Source organism: Schistocerca nitens, chromosome 5 (assembly GCF_023898315.1).
Source record: "Schistocerca nitens isolate TAMUIC-IGC-003100 chromosome 5, iqSchNite1.1, whole genome shotgun sequence".
NCBI lineage: Eukaryota > Metazoa > Arthropoda > Insecta > Orthoptera > Acrididae > Schistocerca > Schistocerca nitens.
The window spans coordinates 370,981,291-371,003,425 of NC_064618.1; the positions used below are offsets into that span (position 1 = coordinate 370,981,291).

Genomic DNA, 22,135 nt, shown 5'->3' on the forward strand with positions numbered 1-22,135 from the left:
AGGAAGGCGAAGAATGTGGTACATTTACAAGCGTCCGTCTCCGGACGTAGGCACAAATCAGACCCCCAGAGGGAGAGAAAGGAAAGGAAAGGAAAGAGCCAGAGGTGAGGGGGGGGGGGAGGCGAAGAGGGGGGATGGGGAATGATGCGGAAAGGGAAGGTATGCAGCCCGGAAAGGAAGGAAGGCCACATCAGCTCGGGGTCCCGTGCTCGCTACGCACGTATCCACAAAAGAGTTGTGGATCCCCTGGGGGGGAAGCGCTAACTAAAATATATTAGCGGAGCAGACACGGACGAGGGATCATCCGAGTCAAGATATGGGCTGCAAATGAAATCCATTTCCATTGAGTCAAGCGAGTTTGACAAAGGGCAGATCATCATTACGGAGTGTCTATGAACGAGTATCTCGGAAACGGCACAGCTGGTCGAATGTTCACGTGACACTGCAGTGAGCATCTACGAAAGAGGTACAAGGACAGTGAAGCTACCACTAGGCGCTAAATGGTTGGACGTCCACGTCCCTTGACAGAACCTGGGGTCCGGAGGCTTGTCTGCTCTGTAAAGTAGGGCAGTGGTGATCTGTGGCATCTCTGACGTAAGAGCACAATGCTGGTGCACGCACAAGTCTTTCGGTGTACACCGTTCATCGCACATTGTTGAACATGAAGCTACGCAGCAGACCACCCCCGCGTGTTTACATGTTGACCCAACGACATCGTCAATTACGATTGCAGTGGGTACGGGGCCATTCGGCCATCGATCAACGGAAACGTGTCGGCTCTTCGGGTGTATCACATTTTTGCTACGTTAGGTCCATAGTCGTCTCCACGTCATCGAGGTGAAAGGTGGCTCGAAATGTGCAGCGCGACATGTACTCAGGCTGGTGGGAGAAGTATTATGCTCCTGCGCTTACATGGGACCTGTTGTAATGGAAGACACGCTGACAGCTGCTAGCCAACCATTACACCCCTTTCCTCAGTGACAGCGATGTCATCTCTCCGTATCTCGGAGCCAGAAACGTGGTACATTGGTTTGAGGAGCTTTGAAGTGAACACAGGTTGGTGTCTTGGCAACCAAATCCGCCTGATGGAAATCCTACGGAACCCATCTGGGTCGCTATCGGGCGCCATCACAGCGTAGGTAAATCAGAGGCCCGTTATTTACGCAAATTACATGACCTGTGCGTAGACATCTAATGCCACATACTTTCACAAACCTACCAACAAACTGTCGGATCCCTGATAAACGGAATCAGTGATGTATTTCGAACAAACAACTTATTAGGCAGGTGGTCATAATGTTTCGGCTCATCAGTGTATACTAGGACATTTACGGACTTAATGCACGTTGCGGGCACGTCAGTAAGATTTTTTTGGAATCAGTTACATTACGTTCCATGTCTTTCACAATAACACTACAAAGAGAAACATGTCTGAGGCATGTTCAGTAGCAGGTCACTGATTATACGAAAAGCAACGATACCAGAACAGAACCCTGCGACAAGCCCTACATTCCATGACCCCCTTCTAAAGCAATAATAAGACAGTATATTAATAACAGTTGGAAAATAATGCGCTAGTTGCTGCAGCTACTTTGTACAGAAGATTTCCCTGTCGCAGATTTTTCTCTAGACCATAACAATATAAACATAAGTGTATTTAAACAAAGACAGTTACGATAAATTTTTACGTAATGATGAAAAAAACAGGCGTTCACTTACGTGCTACTTGTGTGCTGGTCCCAAGAACTGACACCTGTGAAGAAAAGAGAAGTCTGACATTATTATCTATGAAAATAACATGTTTTGTTTCTGTTTGAAAACTAGCTCACTTTGCATATAAGTTGAGTTCACGTATAACAGAATTCTAGGAGAAATCTAAAATAAAACACACACACACACACACACAAATAGATACGTGCAGCAGTTCCGTTAACTGAATACATTGCCAGCAGCCTTGCAAAGTCAGTATTCGAAAATACAACACTAGCGATAAAAGTATTTTCCAGTTAACACAGGTGTTTCTGGGTATGGAACCCTTCCATACTGCAACCAACTTCCGGATGAAAGCAATATTTCAGTTACGATTACAGTGCCCTTCTTCTGGGTCTACTGGTGCAATTTTGTTGTCCAAGATCCTTTTATTTTGACATAACTGCTTTAATGAGCATGGTATTACATTACCATTTAAAAAACGACGCGATTATTGGTTTCTTGTGCCGGGTGGAGTGGGAAACCTTATTGTAATTGGTTTCCTGTGGGAATCTGCGGTTGTCTATTACACCTTGCGGTGTGTGCCATGACTGGTAGTCATCGACGAATGGGTTATGGACTCTTGTTTTCGTCATGCTGAACATAGGTCGTCGTCGGGTGGCAGTTACTCGCCTGTAACGCTGCATCTCGCGTTGTTTGTGCGGCCTTTTGAGCTGTTATGGCTGGCAGCCAGGATGGTGCAAACCTGAGGCTACCCTATCGTTGTTGTTAAGACGTTTTAATATTTCAGTGGCAGCCCGGTAGCAACGCGCAAACGGAAGAGCGAGCGCTATTATCGACTTGAGCAGAACAACAGATCTGCTGTCGCCGAACATCGTGAAGATTGCGGCAAAGAAATAAAATTCAACGAAACGTATATGCTTGCAATTCAGCCAGGGATGATCGAACGCAGTATCAGAGAGGAAATTGTGCTTTTAAAACATGATAACAACATGAACAGACAGGATGGTAGGTTTGCACCATCCTGCCTGCCAGCCATAAGAGCCCCAAGAGGTCTCTCAAATATATCGAGACGCGCACGTTACCGGCCAGTACCTGCCTCCCCGCGATCTGTGCCCAACATGGAGAAATCAAGAACCCACTCTCCACACGCCAATGACTACCGATCACGGTACACACTTCAAGGTGTAACCGACAACAGCAGGTCATCACTCCCCGCACTGCCGCGCGGGATTAGCCGAGCGGTCTCAGGCGCTGCAGTCATGGACTGTGCCGCTGGTCCCGGCGGAGGTTCGAGTCCTCCCTCGGGCGTGTGTGTGTGTGTGTGTGTGTGTGTGTGTGTGTGTGTGTGTGTGTGTGTGTGTGTGTGTGTGTGTGTTTGTCCTTAGGATAATTTAGGTTAAGTAGTGTGTAAGCTTAGGGACTGATGACCTTAGCAGTTAAGTCCCATAAGATTTCACAGAGATTTGAACATTACTCCCTCCACTACAGAAAAACCTATTTCATTAAAGTTTCTCAGTCCTTCGTGAACGAAAAAACAATATCAACCTTTTTAAATTAACAGTCATGCTCAGGAGAGCAGTCATGACAAAATATAAAGACCCTGGGTAACAAAATTAGACTAGCAGTCCCAGGAGGCGGCCATTGTAGCCGCGAACGAAACACGGGTTTCATCAGTGATAGTTATTTACAATACCACGCGGTACCATACCTGCAAAATTTTCATGTTAACTGATTCTGACCGCGGAAGCCTACGCAGTTATATATGCAATACAAAAATCTTCCACTTCCTGCGATTTGAAACCATTGTGGAGCAAAAAAGAACCTACGATATCCTAAAATATTAAAGCACATCCCCGAAAAATTAAGATGGTGCTGAAAATATAAATCATATCAAAGGAAACTGGGAAGAATTTTACATTCGTCATGGAATGCGGGTTTGCACTCTCATCTCTTACTTTAACACTTTTTTTACATATGATCGTCTAGTTGAGTTTTATTAATCTTGCTCAGGAAAAACAGGTAAGAACAATCGTTTGAAAATGAGAAATACTGCTCGACATAGAAGAGAAATAGTGGTAATTCTAATTACTTGGCAGTGCGTTATTCAGTACGGCCATGGCCTTCATTAACTAAAGCTGAGCTTCCTGTGTATTGTATATTCCCTGTAGTATAATTTTGTTTAGCTCTCTATTTTTATTTACTCTAAATCTAATGGCGTAAATTCATTCTCTGCCTTAAAGAAGTATTACTATTATTGCTTTTATTCTTTAGAATTTGCAGAATCGTCGAGGGGAAGCGTTATTTTGTAGATAAATCTTTGTTGTTATTTTGGCTACCCAGGCGATTGATTTAAAATTAAAGCCACTGTCACTGACGTTTTTGTGTAAACTGATATTTTATATAGTCGTTAAATAACACGTTGAAGGCATACATTCACTCACAGCTCAGATCAGCCATACCACTGCCCCTACACAAGCACACCTTGCTTATAAGAAGGTTACACGAGCACTTACAGACAATTACACCAATATGTGTATCTACAGTCGCTTGTATACATTATCAAGTGACAGTATGTCTGCTATAATTAACGCCCTTGAAGGAATAATACACTAACATTTTTGTACATCTTTCTCGGTCACAAACTAGCTCGCTTTCTTTACGTACAGCAAGTGAACTTGTAAACTGTAGATACAGATGAAACTTCCTGGCAGATTAAAACAGTGTGCCCGACCGAGACTCGAACTCGGGACCTTTGCATTTCGCGGGCAAGTGCTCTACCATCTGAGCTACCGAAGCACGACTCACACCCAGTCCTCACAGCCTTACTTCTGCCAGTATCTCGTCTCCTACCTTCCAAACTTTGGTAGAGCACTTGCCCGCGAAAGGCAAAGGTCCCGAGTTCAAGTCTCGGTCGGGCACACAGTTTTAATCTGCCAGGAAGTTTCATATCAGTGCACACTCCGCTGCAGAGTGAAAATCTCATTCTGTAGATACAGATGTTTATTCTTAAATGCTGCAATGCAGTATTGCATTATCGATTAACAGCAACTTTCTGAAAGTCAGTTATCTAAATGAAATCTTGACAGATACGCATAAATACTCTATCCGGGAGCCAAATACTATGATAAAATGGCGGGTGGCTTCAGAAAAAAAAAACAACAACCGTGATAGTCACTGAGTGGAATCATACAGTCCTGATATGTTGGAGCACATAAAACGTTACGAACTCCATCCACAACGTTGGATTTTGAACACCAGGCTTTTTAGCTGGTAGCTACAACTTACGCCTTTCGTACTTGTGAGCCGTATTCGTTAGCCAGGTAGAGAGGAGAGAGAAACAGAGAGAGAGAGAGAGCTACGTTTCATCGTGGAATACAAACGACGAATCACTTTGACATTTGCCACATACCCAAGGTATTGGCAAAGCTAGAACTTACGAAAAAAAAGAGTACTTACGAAAAAAAGAGCATTTACGAAAAAAAAGAGCATTTACGAAAAAAAAGAGCACTTACGAAAAAAAAGAGCACTTACGAAAAAAAAGAGCACTTACGAAAAAAAAGAGCACTTACGAAAAAAAAGAGCACTTACGAAAAAAAAGAGCACTTACGAAAAAAAAGAGCACTTACGAAAAAAAAGAGCACTTACGAAAAAAAAGAGCACTTACGAAAAAAAAGAGCACTTACGAAAAAAAAGAGCACTTACGAAAAAAAAGAGCACTTACGAAAAAAAAGAGCACTTACGAAAAAAAAGAGCACTTACGAAAAAAAGAGCACTTACGAAAAATAGAGCACTTACGAAAAATAGAGCACTTACGAAAAATAGAGCACTTACGAAAAAAAGAGCACTTACAAAAAAAGAGCACTTACGAAAAAAACAGCACTTACGAAAAAAAAAACAGCACTTACGAAAAAAAGAGCACTTACGAAAAAAAAGTACTTACGAAAAAAGAATACTTACGAAAAAAAGAATACTTACGAAAAAAAGGAAAGGAATACTTACGAAAAAAAGGAATACTTACGAAAAAAGGAATACTTACGAAAAAAAGGAATACTTACGAAAAAAAGGAATACTTACTAATGACCAAAAATTTAGAATAATAATATTTATGATGTGAAAGGTATTGTGTAACGCACACGCCATTTTAGCAATAAGAAAAGGGGGTCTCTGGTTTATTGGTATAATTTTCCAAAATGTGGTACAGTTACGAAGGAAATCGAGTTAAAAAATATCTCTTGTCGTGGCTATTAACAAAAATTCTGTGGGGGAGACAGGTCTTAAATGAATTTCCGTTCACCTAGCCAAACAGAGTGCACGTGAAAGTTCCTCACAGGTTAAAACTATGTGCTGACCGAGATCCTAACCCAAAACTTCGACTTTCGCAGGAAATGTTTTTACAGACTGAGCTGACCAGGCCTAACTCACCACTCGCCTTCGAAGCTTAAAATCTGTCAGCGCCTCTACTCTCAGAACTGAAGCTTGCGGTAGCTACTAATTCAACAGCTCACGAGAGTATACTCCAAGGTGAACGAAATGCCAGACCTCTCAACGCATTGCCTTCTACCCATAGCATCAGAACGTTTATGGGTCCGCCGTGTATTCACCAAGTCCTTCACAGTGTCTTTGTGACGTGGAAACGCCCGAAGCATCCGTACATTTCCCGATTCGACCACTCTGTTGGATGCAGAGACACAGTGCGACGTGTAATGAACTCCACTTACTGGCAGCGTTGTGTAAGGTGTCTGTGAGGGATTCTCTGCGCTCCCACACCGCGTTGGCTATGCGTTTGGTGTTCTGCACTACCCCTATCAACTCTGTGAGTCCCGATAACACTATCAGCAGTGACCACATTTGTCCATCCTCCCTGTCGTTCCATGCATCAAGGGACATAGTAATACTAAGCATTTATACAGGGTGATTTTTTCCAGTGTACAAACTCTAGTGATTGGTCGATGAGAGGATATGGAGCGAAAAAGATCTAATGAACTTAAGCCCGGAAACGCATGGTCTCCTTGCTAGAGACCATTTATTCAATCATACGTCGTTGCAGAGACTGCGGTGTAATAGTGCTGTACAATGCGGACACAGTAGTGTGTTGCAAATGGTCTCCATGTGCCTCAACGCATACGTGTACGCGCCGTCGCATTTTCTGTCTCTCACGTTCACATCGGCCAGGCTACACCGAACAGTTTCAATGGCAGTATGAATACGCTGCTCCGGTGTCTCCACATCTGGAATGGACTCTACATACACGATACTTTTCAGATGGTTCCGTAACCAGAAATCGCACGGGTTGAGATCCAGTGAACGAACAGGCCATGCAACTGGACCCCCTCGTCCGATCCGTCGACCAGGGGAGACACGATGGAGAAGCGTCCGGCCGTTAACGGCGAAGTGGGCTGGAGCACTATCTCGTAGAGCCGCATAACCCTTCGAATTATCAATGGCACTTCTTCAGCAGGGGAGGCACGGTCATCCGCAAGAAAAGCCGTTAGTTCCGGCCAATTAGGTGAGGTGGAAGGAAGACTGGTCCCAAAATATGGTCGCCAATTATCCCAGCACCCACATTCCGGCTGCACCAATGCTGATGATTCGCTGTCATCATACCAAGGAGGTTCTGCAAACTATCCCACAGATGACTGTTATGAAAGCTGAAGATACCACGTCCGCAGCTCGTGGTCGTGCGGTAGCGTTCTCGCTTCCCGCGCCCGGGTTCGATTCCCGGCAGGGTCAGGGATTTTCTCTGCCTCGTGATGACTGGGTGTTGTGTGATGTCCTTAGGTCAGTTAGGTGTAAGTAATTCTAAGTTCTAGGGGACTGCTGGCCATAGATGTTAAGTCCCATAGTGCTCAGAGCCATTTGAATCATTTTGAAGATACCACCCCGCGTAAAGGTGGCTTCATTTGTGAATAGAATGGATGACCCAAATCCCGGAATCGTGGTTGCCTGGTGAAGAAGCCACTGACAAAATTGCTCCCGATGTGGAAAATCTGTCCCTAGTAAGCTCCGCACACGCTGTAAGTTATAACGGTAGTAACAAATGTCATGCAGAATGATCCACACGGTCGTCTGGCGTACTCTGTACTGGCGGGTACTGACACGGAGGTCGTCTTTCACAATATTAATCACATTTCTCTCCAAGTCTGGTGTCCGAACATTTCGGGTACGTCCTTCAGAATTTCCTGCTTCCTGAAACGACCCTCCCTCAGACAAACGGCGAAACACTGTTCCGAACATTGAATGCGTGGTGGATGTCGCCGGGGATAGCTCTCCTATACAACCTTGCTGCCCGCCGCCCGTTGCCATTTACCTTTCTGTAAGTAAACACCATGGTGGCAAACAGGTATGATTGAATAAATGGTCTCTAGCACGGGAACCATGCATTTCTGAACATTAGACCTTCTTTGTTCCGTATGCTCCCATCGATCAATCCCTAGAGTTTGTACCCGGTGGGAAAAATCACTCTGTATACCCATCAACTGTAGGAAAATACGTCAGAAATATTTCCAAAAGCTTGAATTAAAAGACCTGCCATAGCATACGAATTGCCGATAAACTTCCCTTGTCGGCAACCGAATATAATACATTATTAGGCATAGGACCTTCACTTCCAAGTCAAGTATCAGGCTTTCTAAATTAGAAACTCTTGAGACACAAAAACTCGCCATTTAAGTTCGACACATGTTGACATTAAATGTTTAGGGCAAATGTCATCTTTACTTCTCTCCCAACCATTTTTCTTCTTCTTTTACATTTAAACTTGGGTTCAATGTTCGCAGATAGCGACAGTGGTTAACGGGACTTAACTACGTATTGAACTACGAATGTATGTCTGCTCCTGGGTACGCCGTGTACTATAGTCCAATAGGCGTCTTCCATGTCTACAGGCCTTTTCCAAAGATACTATATCCTCTTGTGATACTTTGTGTGCTTGTTAATACTACATGAAATTCAATACCGTACCTAAGGAGCCTTCCCTTGTCTCGTTTCCGACGGCGCATTCACTATTCTCCCATAATTCTATTCCTTCCGCTATTACTCCGTTCCAGGCCCCCTGCTTATCACTTTTTCGTCGCCTTTTACATACTGAGCTATAGGTTTAATATCATCATATACTGAACCGTTCCTTTATTGTCTGCTTGTGTAACTGAACTCTTATTGTTGGCAACGGTTCTCAGTCGTATTGAGCACAGCTGGGGTGCTATCGATTTGTATGTATGCGCCTTGGATGATGCTCGAACCACTCGCTGAGAATTTTGGCCGGTGGTTTAGTGATGATGAATGAGAATAGCGGAAGGGGCAGTTAAATGTCACTAAGGATGTGACCTCATGAGAGTATATGCGACTAGAATGAAACGGCAGCTGAATCGTGGAGTATCCACAAACAAAATTAACATATCCTTTAACGAAACTGAATAAAAATCCCTGATGCTACAGCTCCTCAAGATCATTATTTTTTCAGTAGAGGCGACAATAGTGCCTCGAGAGAGGTTCATCAACATTTCGTATGTCTGTACTAATACAAAACTTGGAAATTTGTGGTAAGTTCCTATGGGACCAAACTGCTGAGGTCATCGACTCCTAGGCTTACACACTACTTAATCTAACATTAACTTACGCTAAGGACAACACACTTACCCATCCCCGAGGGAGGACTCGAACCTCCGAGCGCGCGCGAGCGAACCGTGGCCAGGTGCCCTAAACCACGCGGCTACCCCGCGTGGCGTACTAATACAGGTGTACGGTCAAGAGAAGAAACATCAGCAGGATCGCAGAAGGTGTATTTCTCAGTATAGGTAATCAACGAATTTTGCAGTTATGTGCTTGGTTCTTACTGCGCTAGAGCCATCACGTGCAACATTTCTTGACAGCGCTTCGTGATGTTTTTCACTTTCCGTCAGTTACATCTAAAATTCACACTCATCCACTAGCCAGGGCTAGCCGAATACTGCGAAATGTTTTGCAGCTACATGGCTCCAAAGCCTCTAGCTAACCGCGATGCGATGTCGTAACTCCGCAAGTGACGTCTTATCACGTTGAGAGAAAAAAAAGTAACTCGCGTGCTACAAGCAAATTACCTCTCGCCATTCCCAGAATCGCTTGACCTGACTGAAGGACATAGGTAATAATCTTACATACTGGCCAATGTTTCCTCAACCGATTCGCAAAGTTCTGCCTTCCTAACGTAACCGCTTTAAGCAGGAGACCAGAGAGAAACCTAGATGCACTTTTTTGGTTCAAATGGCTCTGAGCACTATGGGACTTAACTTCTGAGGTCGTCAGTCCCCTAGAACTTAGAACTACTTAAACCTAACTAACCTAAGGACATCACACACATCCATGTCCAAGGCAGGATTCGAACCTGCGACCGTAGCGGTCATGCGGTTCCAGACTATAGCGCCTAGAACCGATCGGCCACACCAGCCGGCTGCACTTCTTTAATACAGCGTGGTAGCAGAAACGCCACAGCCTCTCGCAGGGCAGTTGCCAACACGACGCAAGAAAGACAGTTTTCAAAGTTTCAATAACGCATAAACCAGACGTTTTTGAAACAATAATTATTTCTTCACTACGAAGTTCTCGGTTCATAAACAGCGACTAATTGCGAGTAAGGTGACAAGTGAAGCATTCGATGAACATTGTTTCTGTGTTTTAGTCAAGCAATCCAGACCAAGAAAGTTTGTACCCCGTAATCTGATAGGGGTCGCCTTTAAAATGTTGTACAAACCATCACCTTGATGGCGATAATGAGCTATGATGTTACTAGGGTGTAGAATAATAACCGCTACCAGTCACAATAAAAGATGTTTCTTATTTAACACACGATCGGTTTCGGGAATTTACATGTTTCCACACTCAGTTTTCGGAGTTCACTGCTTAAATAGTCGCAACTGTAATTGTCACATTATTTGCTTTTTATTTAAACAGTGAACGCTATTACTGACTGTGGAAACATGTAAATGAAAGTAAACTGCCTGAATACGGATACAAGCACGAAACCCGTCGTGTGATAAGTACAAAATTACCTTATGTTATTATTGGTAGCGGCTACAATTCTACACTCAATAAAAGAAGTCACGAAGTTCAACTCAATCCGTTATGGATAAAATTCATTTACGACATTACTGTTTTAAAACGCGTCATTATCGTTAATCAACGGCAGCTCTGAAATTGTTCACTGAATTTAACACAGTAAGCGTTTAAAGAAACAGTGTGGAAATCGTTCATTAAAATGTCCGGCTCGAGTTCTGATTCGTGAGTCTATAGCAAAGACATTCTGTACCCGGGTTAACGACTGCTTAACATACTACAGTCTTTGACTGATAAAGTGAAGATATGTCTACTAGGCAACACTTTGGAGGTGTCGCGTACGGGCCATTCAGAGCCCTGTGCAGACCGAATCGCGTTTGTGCGAGCCCCTTTCAACGGTAGACATTCTCGAACTGTGTTCTGGAGTAGTCTGCTATTTTTTGCTTCCATCTTGCTACGGACGACTGGTCTCGGAGCCTGTTTGTGGACGCTGCGTATTTGAATTGATTGCTTTCCGATGGTCATTCTCATGCAACGAGCTACAAGAATTAAGGCTAGGTTGTGGCATGCACGTGCTGCATGATGTAATATTTTACTGGCAACGTTTTCAGGTCGGCAAATATACCTTCACTCGTGTGAAAATTTAACTATTGTTATAATGGGTAGACGGTGTTCCAGGCTCGTGGTACGGTGTCGGTATTCACTGGCTCGTATTTGGGTGTAGCGTGTTGGTTTCGTCACTCTTCCACTGCTTAACACATTCTGGCGTATATAGAGATTTCTTTTGTACTGATTCTCATATGTCGTGGACTTGGCTATGCGTGGTCCGTCATGTGTCGAGTGTAAAGCCATTATTTTTTTAATGCTTTTGAATTGAGAACTTTCACATAAAGCGATTAATTTTCCTTCTCCTATCATTTATGAACTCGGTGCTATATTCGGTCTGCACACGTGCTTTCATATTAATTCTTTCTGTACCTGACTGGTGCTGGTATTTTACTGTGAAATCTTCCTTCGGAACAATTATCAGCCAAAGCAAAGGCAAACTGCTGTCAGCAAAATTATTATTGAACTCTTTGCATCCCTTCACAATTTGCAAGGTAAGTTGTGTTTGCGGGACTCCGAGAAAGCGTGTGTTTCCATATTAAGTGACATATATTTCTTGTTCTTGTGCGGACCCACGTTAGGCTATCAGTGTGATATTCACATCCTTCACTGCACGTGGTGTGACTACAAAGCAGATTATATATATCACACACACAAACGGCGCGCGCGCGTGGAAGTTTAAAAAGTTAAGGTGATCTTGAATTAATTCATATATTCATTCACGTCCCCCTTTCTTCCTGTTGCGCAGCGAAAGCATCTCCTCTTGAATATGTTTACAGAACTGTCGTCAGATAGTGTTATTTCGTGGGTCAAAATATTTTATAGAGAGGTACACTTTTTTTCAGGCCATTTTATTGAAGTCACATATTTTCATGTACTCACTTCATGCAAAGCAGAAAGGTAAGAGGCTTTCAGATGCTGCATAATTTAAAAAAATTCGTAAATGTCTTGTATCGCTTTGTTTAACTCTGGCCTTAAATCACCTTCAGGATTATGTTCTTAAATAACTAAATAGCTGCGTGCCACGTGTTTTCTAAAATGCATAGCAGCTGTCGGCGATCGCCTTCAAAAAATGTTCAATCTTCAGGAAAGACTTAACAATTTTCGTCGAGGTCACGCTTTTTTGTCAACGATGAAATTAGTGAAGGTAGAACGAAAACTGTATATCTTCCAAGAAATACCTATGTTGTGCAACATGACTGAAGAGGGTAGGCATGTGACTTGCCCGTGAAATAGGTGCATCGTTAGGCACACCGAAGTCGGCAGTACATTCCAGGTTTTATCGACATTCAGCAGCGAAAAACATTCGTTCTTCTCATACTCTGCAGAGTTTCACTGTGGCTCAAAAATTTGTTTGTGGTACCTCGTGAAAGGGAACGTTCGAAAAGTTACACGGAAGAGACAAATTCTGGATGTATTCCTACAAGTTGGAAACGAAGCAGTAGTCAGCTGTTTGATTGTTCCGAGGTGAATCCAAGGCAACAAATGTGCAATTTCACGAAAATGATCGCTTATTTCCTATACTACACTCGACCGGTCGTGGCCTGTTGTATCTCACGTCGTTACCCCTGACGTTTAGTCCACCCTTCTGACATTGCAGTGTGTCAGCGTACCTACATCGATGCGAGGCCAAGAACGGTGAGGATTTCGGCAGTTGTTCCCAGAAGCCACCAGCGGTGACAGCATTTTTTAGCCATGCCTTGCACGAACATCAATGGTGCACAACATTGACATCATCGTGTTTGCAGAGCAAACAAGCGGAGCGCCCGTTATCTCCTCCGGCATCACGGGTTCTGTATAGTAATCCATGCGGCCTTACAACACGCAACCCAGCGAGTCAGTGTCAGTTCATCCGTGGAGTATATTGGGAGTTCGGTAGGTTTCATCAAAGACAAAGCCACGGATTCAGGACTCTTCGACAGGCAGCAGATAATCATCGGCAGACAGGAGTCTGTCTTCGCCAGTTGCTGGTCAGAAGGAACGAGTTACGTGGACCGCAACTTTCATTAGCAGCAGTCGGACGAGTGCTGCCAGCGGTCTGGAATCTGTCGCCCAAAAGCAAATAGCCTTCGAGGATAGGGACCACCACAGCCGTGGCAGGGGCGTGGTAAAAGACCTTGTCTTTGGGGTGGGTGTTTACTTCTGCATGTGACTTCTCGTTTATGGGAGTTCGTTCTCAGTCTGGACAAAATTATGTGTTTAATCTGCACCGTATGTATGCATGTATGTTTGAGTTTTGCAATCAACAAATGCTCATGGATTTGGACTAATTATTTGTGCGTATTCTTTACAGCCCTGAGGAACGGTTAATGTTAAAAAATATACAACAATTTGTTGGTCACAGCTCATGCACTATCTGATCAAAAGTATCCGGATGCCATATGTAATGCAGAATTGGCCACTAAATGTCATGATAAGAGAACTATCGTATAAAAAATACCAAATATGACAGCGTTACAGTTGAGTTACAGTTAGGAATGTAAACACATAAGGGATATTACATTATATTAGGATGTGAATTTGTTAACTCTTGGCATACTTTGTGGTTAGCAGCAGGTTTACTGTATTGTGTTAAGTTTAAGAGCGGTGATGTGCTCAGTTGTAATTGGTCATTTAGAACCAGCTGTGGGTTTAGGGCTAACTGTTTGTTAATATCAAGTGGTTCTAGTAGGCTTAGTTTTCTGCCTTTGTTGGCTATATGTAGAACTTCTGTGTGTGTTAGATATTTGTGCCCTCCTTTGAGCACATGTTCAGCAATGGTGGAGTCTGATTTATTTAATCTCCAGCTGCGTTCCTGTTCAGCCAGCCTTATTGCTATGGCCCGGTCCGTTCGACCAATGTACAGTTTATTTCAGTCGGTCCAGGTTAGTTTGTAGGCCCCACTGCTGCTTAGTTTATCTGTTTTGTCCTCGCTGTTGAATAGGAGATTAGCTGTAGTGCCTCTTCCATAAAATGTTTTGCAGTTTTGGGATTTCAGTGTTTTGGCTAGTTCGTCTGATAGCTCACCTAGATATGGAATAGTACACCAATTGGTTTTTGGTGTGATAGTTATTGCAGAGGGGGCATAAATGTAGGGCAAGCTTTTCCTTCTTTGTTTCATGTGCTAGATTTTGTCAACTAATTTGGTTCGTAAGAACACAAGCTCAAAATGGCTTTGAGCACTATGGGACTTAACATCTGAGGTCATCAGTCCCCTAGACTTAGAAGTACTTAAACCTAACTAACCTAAGGACATCACATACATCCATGCCCGAAGCAGGATTCGAAACTGCGACCGTGGTAGCAGCGCGGTTCCGGACTGAAGCGCCTAGAACACAAGCTCCTTGTATACAATAGCCAGTAGTTATCTGAAGATGGCCTAATAAGCCGAAAACTAGTTCATACAAATAAAAATCAGTAGAACAAAAAAACGCTGATGTGTTATTCAACCCTCAAAGAAGAAATTATTTACGGAATGATAAAATAGTGTTACCGGCCGCAGGTCAGTATTTAGTAAAATCGACAGCCAGTGCGAAAACATTTTTCCGCGCAGCCACATCGTCACGTCCAATCGCCTGATAACCGACCAACTGTGTTAGTACTCCCAATATTTGCATGTCATGACTTTCCACGCGGTCTGTGGCCGCATCTGGTACAAACGAGAGGTTATATTACACATTCATAAGCAACTGAATTATAGATAGCTGTCGTGTGACAGAGCTCCACTCGTCACGGCGGATGCAATCGTTCAGACACGTCACGCGAGTGGGAAGTCATCGGACGTTGTACAGGCCGATGGCGTGGCAGTCCAACGCAGGTCCCGCACTGTCTGGACTTTGCAAGAGCCTAAGTGTCAACAGAGCACTGCGAGCGCCTGTACTCGGGGAATTCCCACGCCTCCACTCAACGCCCTGAGGCAAGAACGTGTTGAAGATTAAGGTCGCCGCCGACTGCAGAGAACTGCACCAACGGAGGGACGAGCGAAACTACAGCAAATCTACATATACATCGCTATTCTGCAAATCACGCTTAAGTGACCATCTTCACTCTAGTTCTCTATTACTCCACCCTCGAACAACGCGCGGAGAAAACGAACACACATATCTTTACGTGCGAGCTCAGATTTCCCTTATTATATTATGCATTTGTACATTTAGAGAAAGCTTTTGACAATGTTGATTGGAATACCCTCTTTCAAATTCTGAAGGTAGCAGGGGTAAAATACAGGGAGCAAAAGGCTATTTACAATTTGTACAGAAACCAGAAGGCATTTGTAAGAGTCGAGGGGCATGAAATGGAAGCAGTGGTTGGGAACGGAGTGAGACAGGCTTGTAGCCTACCCCTAAAGTTATTCACTCTGTATATTGAGCAAGAAGTAAAGGAAACAAAAGAAAAATTTGGGGTAGGAATTAAAATACATGGAGTAAAAACTTTGAGGTTCGCCGATGACACTGTATTTCTGTCAGAGTCAGGAAAGGACCTGGAAGAACAGTTGAATGGAATGGATAGTGTCTTGAAAGGACGATCTAGGATGAACATCAACAAAAGCAAAACGAGGACAATGGAATGCAGTCGAATTAAATCGGGTGATGCTGAGAGAATTAGATTAGGAAATGAGACGCTTAAAGCAGTAAATGAGGTTTGCTATTTGGGGAGCATAATAACTGATGTTGGCCGAAGTACAGAGGATACAAAATGTAGACTGGCAATGGCAAGGAAAGCGTTTCTGAAAAGGAGAAATTTGTTAACATCGAGTATAGATTTAAGTGTCAGGAAGTCGTTTCTGAAAGTATTTGTAAGGAGTGTAGCCATGTATGAAAGTGAAACATGGACGATAAATAGTTTAGACAAGAAGAGAATAGAAGCTTTCGAAATGTGGTGCTACAGAGGAATGCTGAAGATTAGATGGGTAGATCACGTAACTAATGAGGAGGTATTGAATAGAATTAGAGAAGAGAAATTTGTGGCACATCTTGACTAGAAGAAGGGATCGGTTGGTAGGACATGTTCTGAGGCATCAAGGGATCACCAATTTAGTATTGGAGGGCAGCGTGGAGAGTAAAAATCGTAGAGGGAGACCAAGAGATGAATACACTAAGCAGATTCAGAAGGATGTGGGTTGCAGTATGTACTGCGAGATGAAGCAGCTTACACAGGATAGAGTAGCGTGGAGAACTGCATCAAACCAGTCTCTGGACTGAAGATCACAACAACAACAACATTATGATGATCATTTCTCCTTATGTAAGCCGGCGTCAACAAAATATTTTCGCATTCAGGGGGGAAATATGACGATTGAAATTTAGTGACAAGATCCGCCGCAACGAAAAACGCCTTTGTTTTAATGATAAACACTCCGAATCCTGTGTCATGTCCGTGACATGCTCTCCCCTATTTCTCGATAATAGGATACGTGCTGCCAGTCTTTGAACTTTCTCGATGTACAACGTCAATCCTGTCTGGTAAGGACCCGCCAACGCGCAGTACTCCAGAAGAGGACGGACAAGCGTAGTGGAGGCAGCTTCTTTAGTAGATCTGTTGTATTTCCTAGGTGCTCTTCCAATAAAACACAGTCTTTGGTTCGACTTCATCACAACATTTTCTGTGTGTTCTTTCGAGTTTAAGTTATTTCGTAACTGTAATTCCTAGGTATTTAGTTGAAGTTACGGCCTTTCGATTTGACTGATTTATTGTGTAGCCGAAGTTTACCAGATTCCTTTTAGCTCCCACGGCCGCACACTTTTCATTATTTAGGGTCAATTGCCAATTTTCGCACCATACATAATCTTACCCAAATCGTTTTGCAATTGGTTTCCTTCCGATTATTTTACTAGAGGATAAACGACAGCATCATCTCCGAACAACCTAAAACAGCTCCTCAGATTGTCTCCATGACGTTGGGGAATGCCAGAAATCACTTCTTACTCGATGATTTTCCGCGAATTACTACGAACTGTGACATCTCTGATAGAAAATCACGAATCCAATTGCATTAATGAGGCGATATTCCATTCTCCAGATCAATATTGGACAACCACCGAGACCACAACAGCGCTTTCGGGTTCTGAAACCACCGCGCAACAAGAGTAACTGCGACAGCTGCACGTCACATGACAAAATATGCACGGGCGCGGTAACAACGCTACTGGATGCTGTAAGCAGGGGAAAATGCCGCCTGTACTGATCAGCCGTAGTGCACGTGGATAAACGCCAGAGGGCTGGGTAAGAGCGCATCGAAACCGTGTGAGTCAAAGCATCCTGACTGCCTACAGGCACCACCGAGGCAGGCACTGCAGGTTCTTTCGTTCAGATGAGTATTCATTTGTTTTTCTACAGCACCTCCCACGCGACCAATGCCTCCAGCGACGCGAAACTCCACCCTAAGGCAAATTAATTGTCAGAATGGCGCAATGTTCACTCGATCATCATAAGGGTTGTTATGAGGTCTCGTAGGTCATATGACCTCAGTCCTGATGAGCATACCAAGAGCGTCGCCTACCGAGCCATGCTCACCTTGGATCCAGCTTCAGACTTTCTCCAAGGAGTAATGGGAACGAATACGTGGAGGAATGGTGACGTTCCTTTCGAGAAACACCATTAAGGAAATTTAGAGAGCCGGCATCTGAAGCTGACTGCCAAACGATTCTACTGCCGCCAACATACATCATGCGTAAGAACCATGAAGATAAGTTACGAGAAATTAGGGCTCGTAGGAGGCTGACACACAATCATTTTCCCGTCGCCCTACTTGCAGGTACAACAGGAGGGGAAATGACAAGTAGTGGTAGAGGGTACTCTCCGCCACGCACCGTACGGTGGCTTGCGGAGTATCTATGTAAACGACACTGGTGTGGCTAGAGATCTGAATGGTTCCCCAAAGATTTCCGTTTCTTCTGGAGTCTATGGCATGACACATCGCAATCTTCATCAAGTCGAAAAACGCTGATACATGCTATTAAGAAGATATCTCTTGCGAAATTGCTCATGAGTGTAGATCAGAATGTCTAGTCGATCCAGTGTCTCAGGCACTGGACTTACAGATGATAGGAGAAAGAGCTTATATCGCCTTACCGTTTTGCTTCTTTTTTTGTTTTTTTTTTAGTGTCTAAAAGTCAATGAATGCCGAGGTGGTTTCCCAAAAATCTGTAGGCGACTAAACTTCATCCTCAACTGAGGTAATAATGTACCTCAAGCCGATCGGCTGTTATACTCTAATTTATTTTCTATCGTACGCGAGCGGAAGGAGGGTTTGTGTTTAATTGCCAGTCGGCGTTAATACCAGCAGAGATGTAATCACTAAATACTTTTTAAATACGAGACATTTCATTTCACCGATTTAACTTTAAGTAACTTACAGTAACCATAAGATGCAAATTGTAAATATGTCAAAAAGTGTTTTATCATTTTATTTTGTTGGCAATGGATGCATTTTAAAATGGCCGTAGTCCGAAATGAGTCCTTAATGTAATCCACGATACAATATTGTTTATCTGTACCATATTAAAAATTTCAGTCTACGGTAGACATTTAAAATGGATTTATTACGTGATGGAGAAATACATCCGTGGTACATGCTACATTTTAAAGTTGTGCCAAAATGGCTTTAACTTTCAGAAATTATGTCGACGCTGTGGACCGACACATGAAGAAAGTAATATTGAATGGTTCCTGCGCAGGGGAACTTTCCATGCTCAATATTTATTGCGCAATACTGAGCACTGCTCAGTAATTTTGACCATCTGAGATTTGTATCGACGGTTTGCGCAGTATACTGAAGAAGATTGCTCAGCCTTAAAAATATCGTTCCATATGCTGTAGCATGTAAGGGTGGTATTGTACTATACGCGTCAGTTCCTACCGAGACCGATGGAAATGGAAGTCAGTCAGAATGAATTCCTGCAAAGAACTAAAGAAGTGTATGACAGAAGATGAGTAAGTGGGCTGTAAAATGTACGAGGCTACGTCAAAAATTACCCGCAATGTTGACGTAGTTGTTCTTACCTTGTTCACACTGACCTCTGTCCTCGTTTATTTTCTAGCTACGCTGCTGTGATCCTGATGAAAAAAATGGTTCAAATGGCTCTGAGCACTATGGGACTTAACAGCTATGGTCATCAGTCCCCTAGAACTTAGAACTACTTAAACCTAACTAAACTAAGGACATCACACAACACCCAGTCATCACGAGGCAGAGAAAATCCCTGACCCCGCCGGGAATCGAACCCGGGAACCCGGGCGTGGGGATCCTGATGAAAGTTTGATCCTAATTCCTCCATTTGTCTTCCTTTTGTTGCAGATAGTCCATGCCCGCCCCATTAGAAGTTTGGACCAACAACGAGTGGTGATCTGGCTTTTTTTGGTCGGGAGCAGTATCGGGGACGGCAATCCGTCAAAGGCTTTCGGCAGAATACGAGACAGTGTCTACAAATGGATTGCAAATGGTCGCACAATTATTAGGCATGGGGAAGGAGCCGGACGACCATCCACGGCCACAAATGATGCCAGCGTTCACTTGACAGAGCTCTGGTAGACAGATGAGTGACTATTGATGAAGTGGCAGAGCGGCTGCAAATTAGTCGAGGTTCTGCCTACGAAATCATCCACAATAGCCTTGGGTTTCATGAAGTGTGTGTAAGATGGGTCCCGGAACAACTCACAGCGTTGCATAAACAAACGAACTTGGCCGTACGCCAAAAACATCTGGATCGCTATGGTAATGAAATTGACAGCTTCTTAGACAGAATCATCACTGTTGAAGGAACTTGGATCGACCATTACAAGCCGGAGAGCAAAAAGAGTATGGAATGGAACCATCCATAACTGCCTAGCAGGAAAAAGTTCAAAACCCAGCCATCCGCAGGAAAACTGATGCTTACAGGCGGGCTAAAGCTTGCAATTCGAAGTTAACGCCGAGGACTATTGTCGAAATGTGTTGCGTTGTTGCACGACAATGCCCGTCCACATACTGCTGCCCACACGCTGAAACGCTACGAAACTCAAGTTTGAAGTAATGGCTCATCCTCCGTATAGTTCTGATCTTGTCCCCTTTCTTGCTTGGCCAACTCAAAAGCCATTTAAGTGACGTGGATTCGCCTCGGACCAAGAACTGGCGGACGCGGTACACACGTGTCTCACTGCTCAGCCGAAAACCGCTTTTTCTGAGGGAATCACGAAGGTTGTGCTACGACGGACCAAGTGCGTTGAAAAGCAAGGAGACTATACTAAAAAATGTTACCATAGTGTCGTATTTACATAACAATAAAAGCTACATTGTGGATAATTTTTGATTTACCTTAGTATATGAAAGCACCATGTGGTACTTTGAAGGAATAAAGTTCTGACCGACCAGGAAACACCAAATAGTTTGTTGTTTATAGCAACAAAGGAAACCGAAGATCACAGTTTGATGATAGTAAGCAGAAATGCTTATTTTATATGAGAAAAAGTGCCACCATCGCTGCGCCTTGAAAATGACTTATCTCTCACGAATAATTTCTGCGGCACGTTACCGCCATCCTCAGGCACCACCACTCCCAAAAGCGTATTATATTTCCTTGGTGCTTTTATTGTGAGGCCCCTGTTACTAGTACACGTGGGCTAGCTTTCGTCAGAAGCCTCTACTCGACACCGTGTTGTCTCCCAACACATGAGACAATACGATGTCATGTAGAGACTTCTAACAAAAGCTAGCCCACGTGTACTAGTAACAAGGACTCCACAACAAATGCACCAAGGAAATATTATACTCTTTTCGCCGTGGTGGGGCTCGAGGATGAAAGTAAAGTGCCGACGAAACTAATCGTGTGAGAAAGTCATTCTCGAAATACAGCTGTGGTGGTACTTTTGTCATATACGAGGGTAATCCCAAAAGTAAGGTCTGCTATTTTTTTATAAGTACATAGACCTGTTTATTTCTACTATGGCTTACATCAGTTTACACCTTGAACATTTAGCTATTTTTCGACATAATCACCATTTCTGTCGATGCATTTTTGTAGACGCTGTGGCAGTTTTTGTATTCCCATGTCATACCAGCTCGCCGCCATGCTTTTCAGAAAGTTATGAACTTTCACCTCGTCGTCAGAGCTGAATCACTTTCCGGCCAAATGTTCTTTTAACCTAGGGAACAGGTGATAGTCACTGGGCGCCAAGTCAGGACTATAGGGTGGGTGGGTGATTATGTTCCAGTGAAACTGTTGCAGGAAAGCGAGCGTTGTCGTGGAGAATGTGTACGCCCTTGCTCAACATTCCTCTTCTCCGGTTCTAAATTGCCCGTTTGAGTTTTTTCAGAGTCTCACAGTACCTGTCAGCGTTAATTGTGGTCCCAGCGATTCAACTCCGACGAAGAGGTGAAAGAAGAGGTTCATAACTTTCTGAACAACATGGCGGCGAGCTGGTATGACATGGGCATACAAAAACTGCCACAGCGTCTACAAAAATGCATCGACAGAAATGGTGATTATGTCGAAAAATAGCTAAATGTTCAAGTTGTAAACTGATGTAAACCATTGTAGAAATAAAGAGGTCTATGTACTTATAAAAAATAGGAGACCTTTACTTTTGGGATTACCCTCGTATATCATCAGCTGAAGCCTCCTGTCCATGCAATAGGATGGACATGCAATAAATGTTTATTTTTCTTACAGAAATTCTCAGAATTGGTAAATAAGATCAGGTTACCTGTTGTAACGTTACCTATTAAAGGCTTTACTTTACCGAAGTATGCGATACCCTCCAAATTCAACCAGTTTATCGAGTATTTATGATTATAGACAAGTTATTGTGTATGTTACCAATGATTGCGTAACAT

General features: G+C 43.5%; 1 protein-coding gene across 4 annotated transcripts in view; it reads right to left on the reverse strand.

Moving 5' to 3' along the window:
* LOC126259893 (uncharacterized) overlaps nucleotides 1-22,135 on the reverse strand; it is a 526,255-nt gene that overhangs the window by 323,232 nt on the left and 180,888 nt on the right. For 3 of the 4 annotated variants that reach the window (XM_049956973.1, XM_049956970.1, XM_049956971.1), the window contains one exon: nucleotides 1,720-1,753. The exons of the other annotated variant lie outside the window; for it this stretch is intronic. The gene's annotated coding sequence lies outside the window, so the exon portion shown is untranslated. The remainder of the gene's footprint in view (nucleotides 1-1,719; nucleotides 1,754-22,135) is intronic. 4 annotated transcript variants of the gene reach the window in all.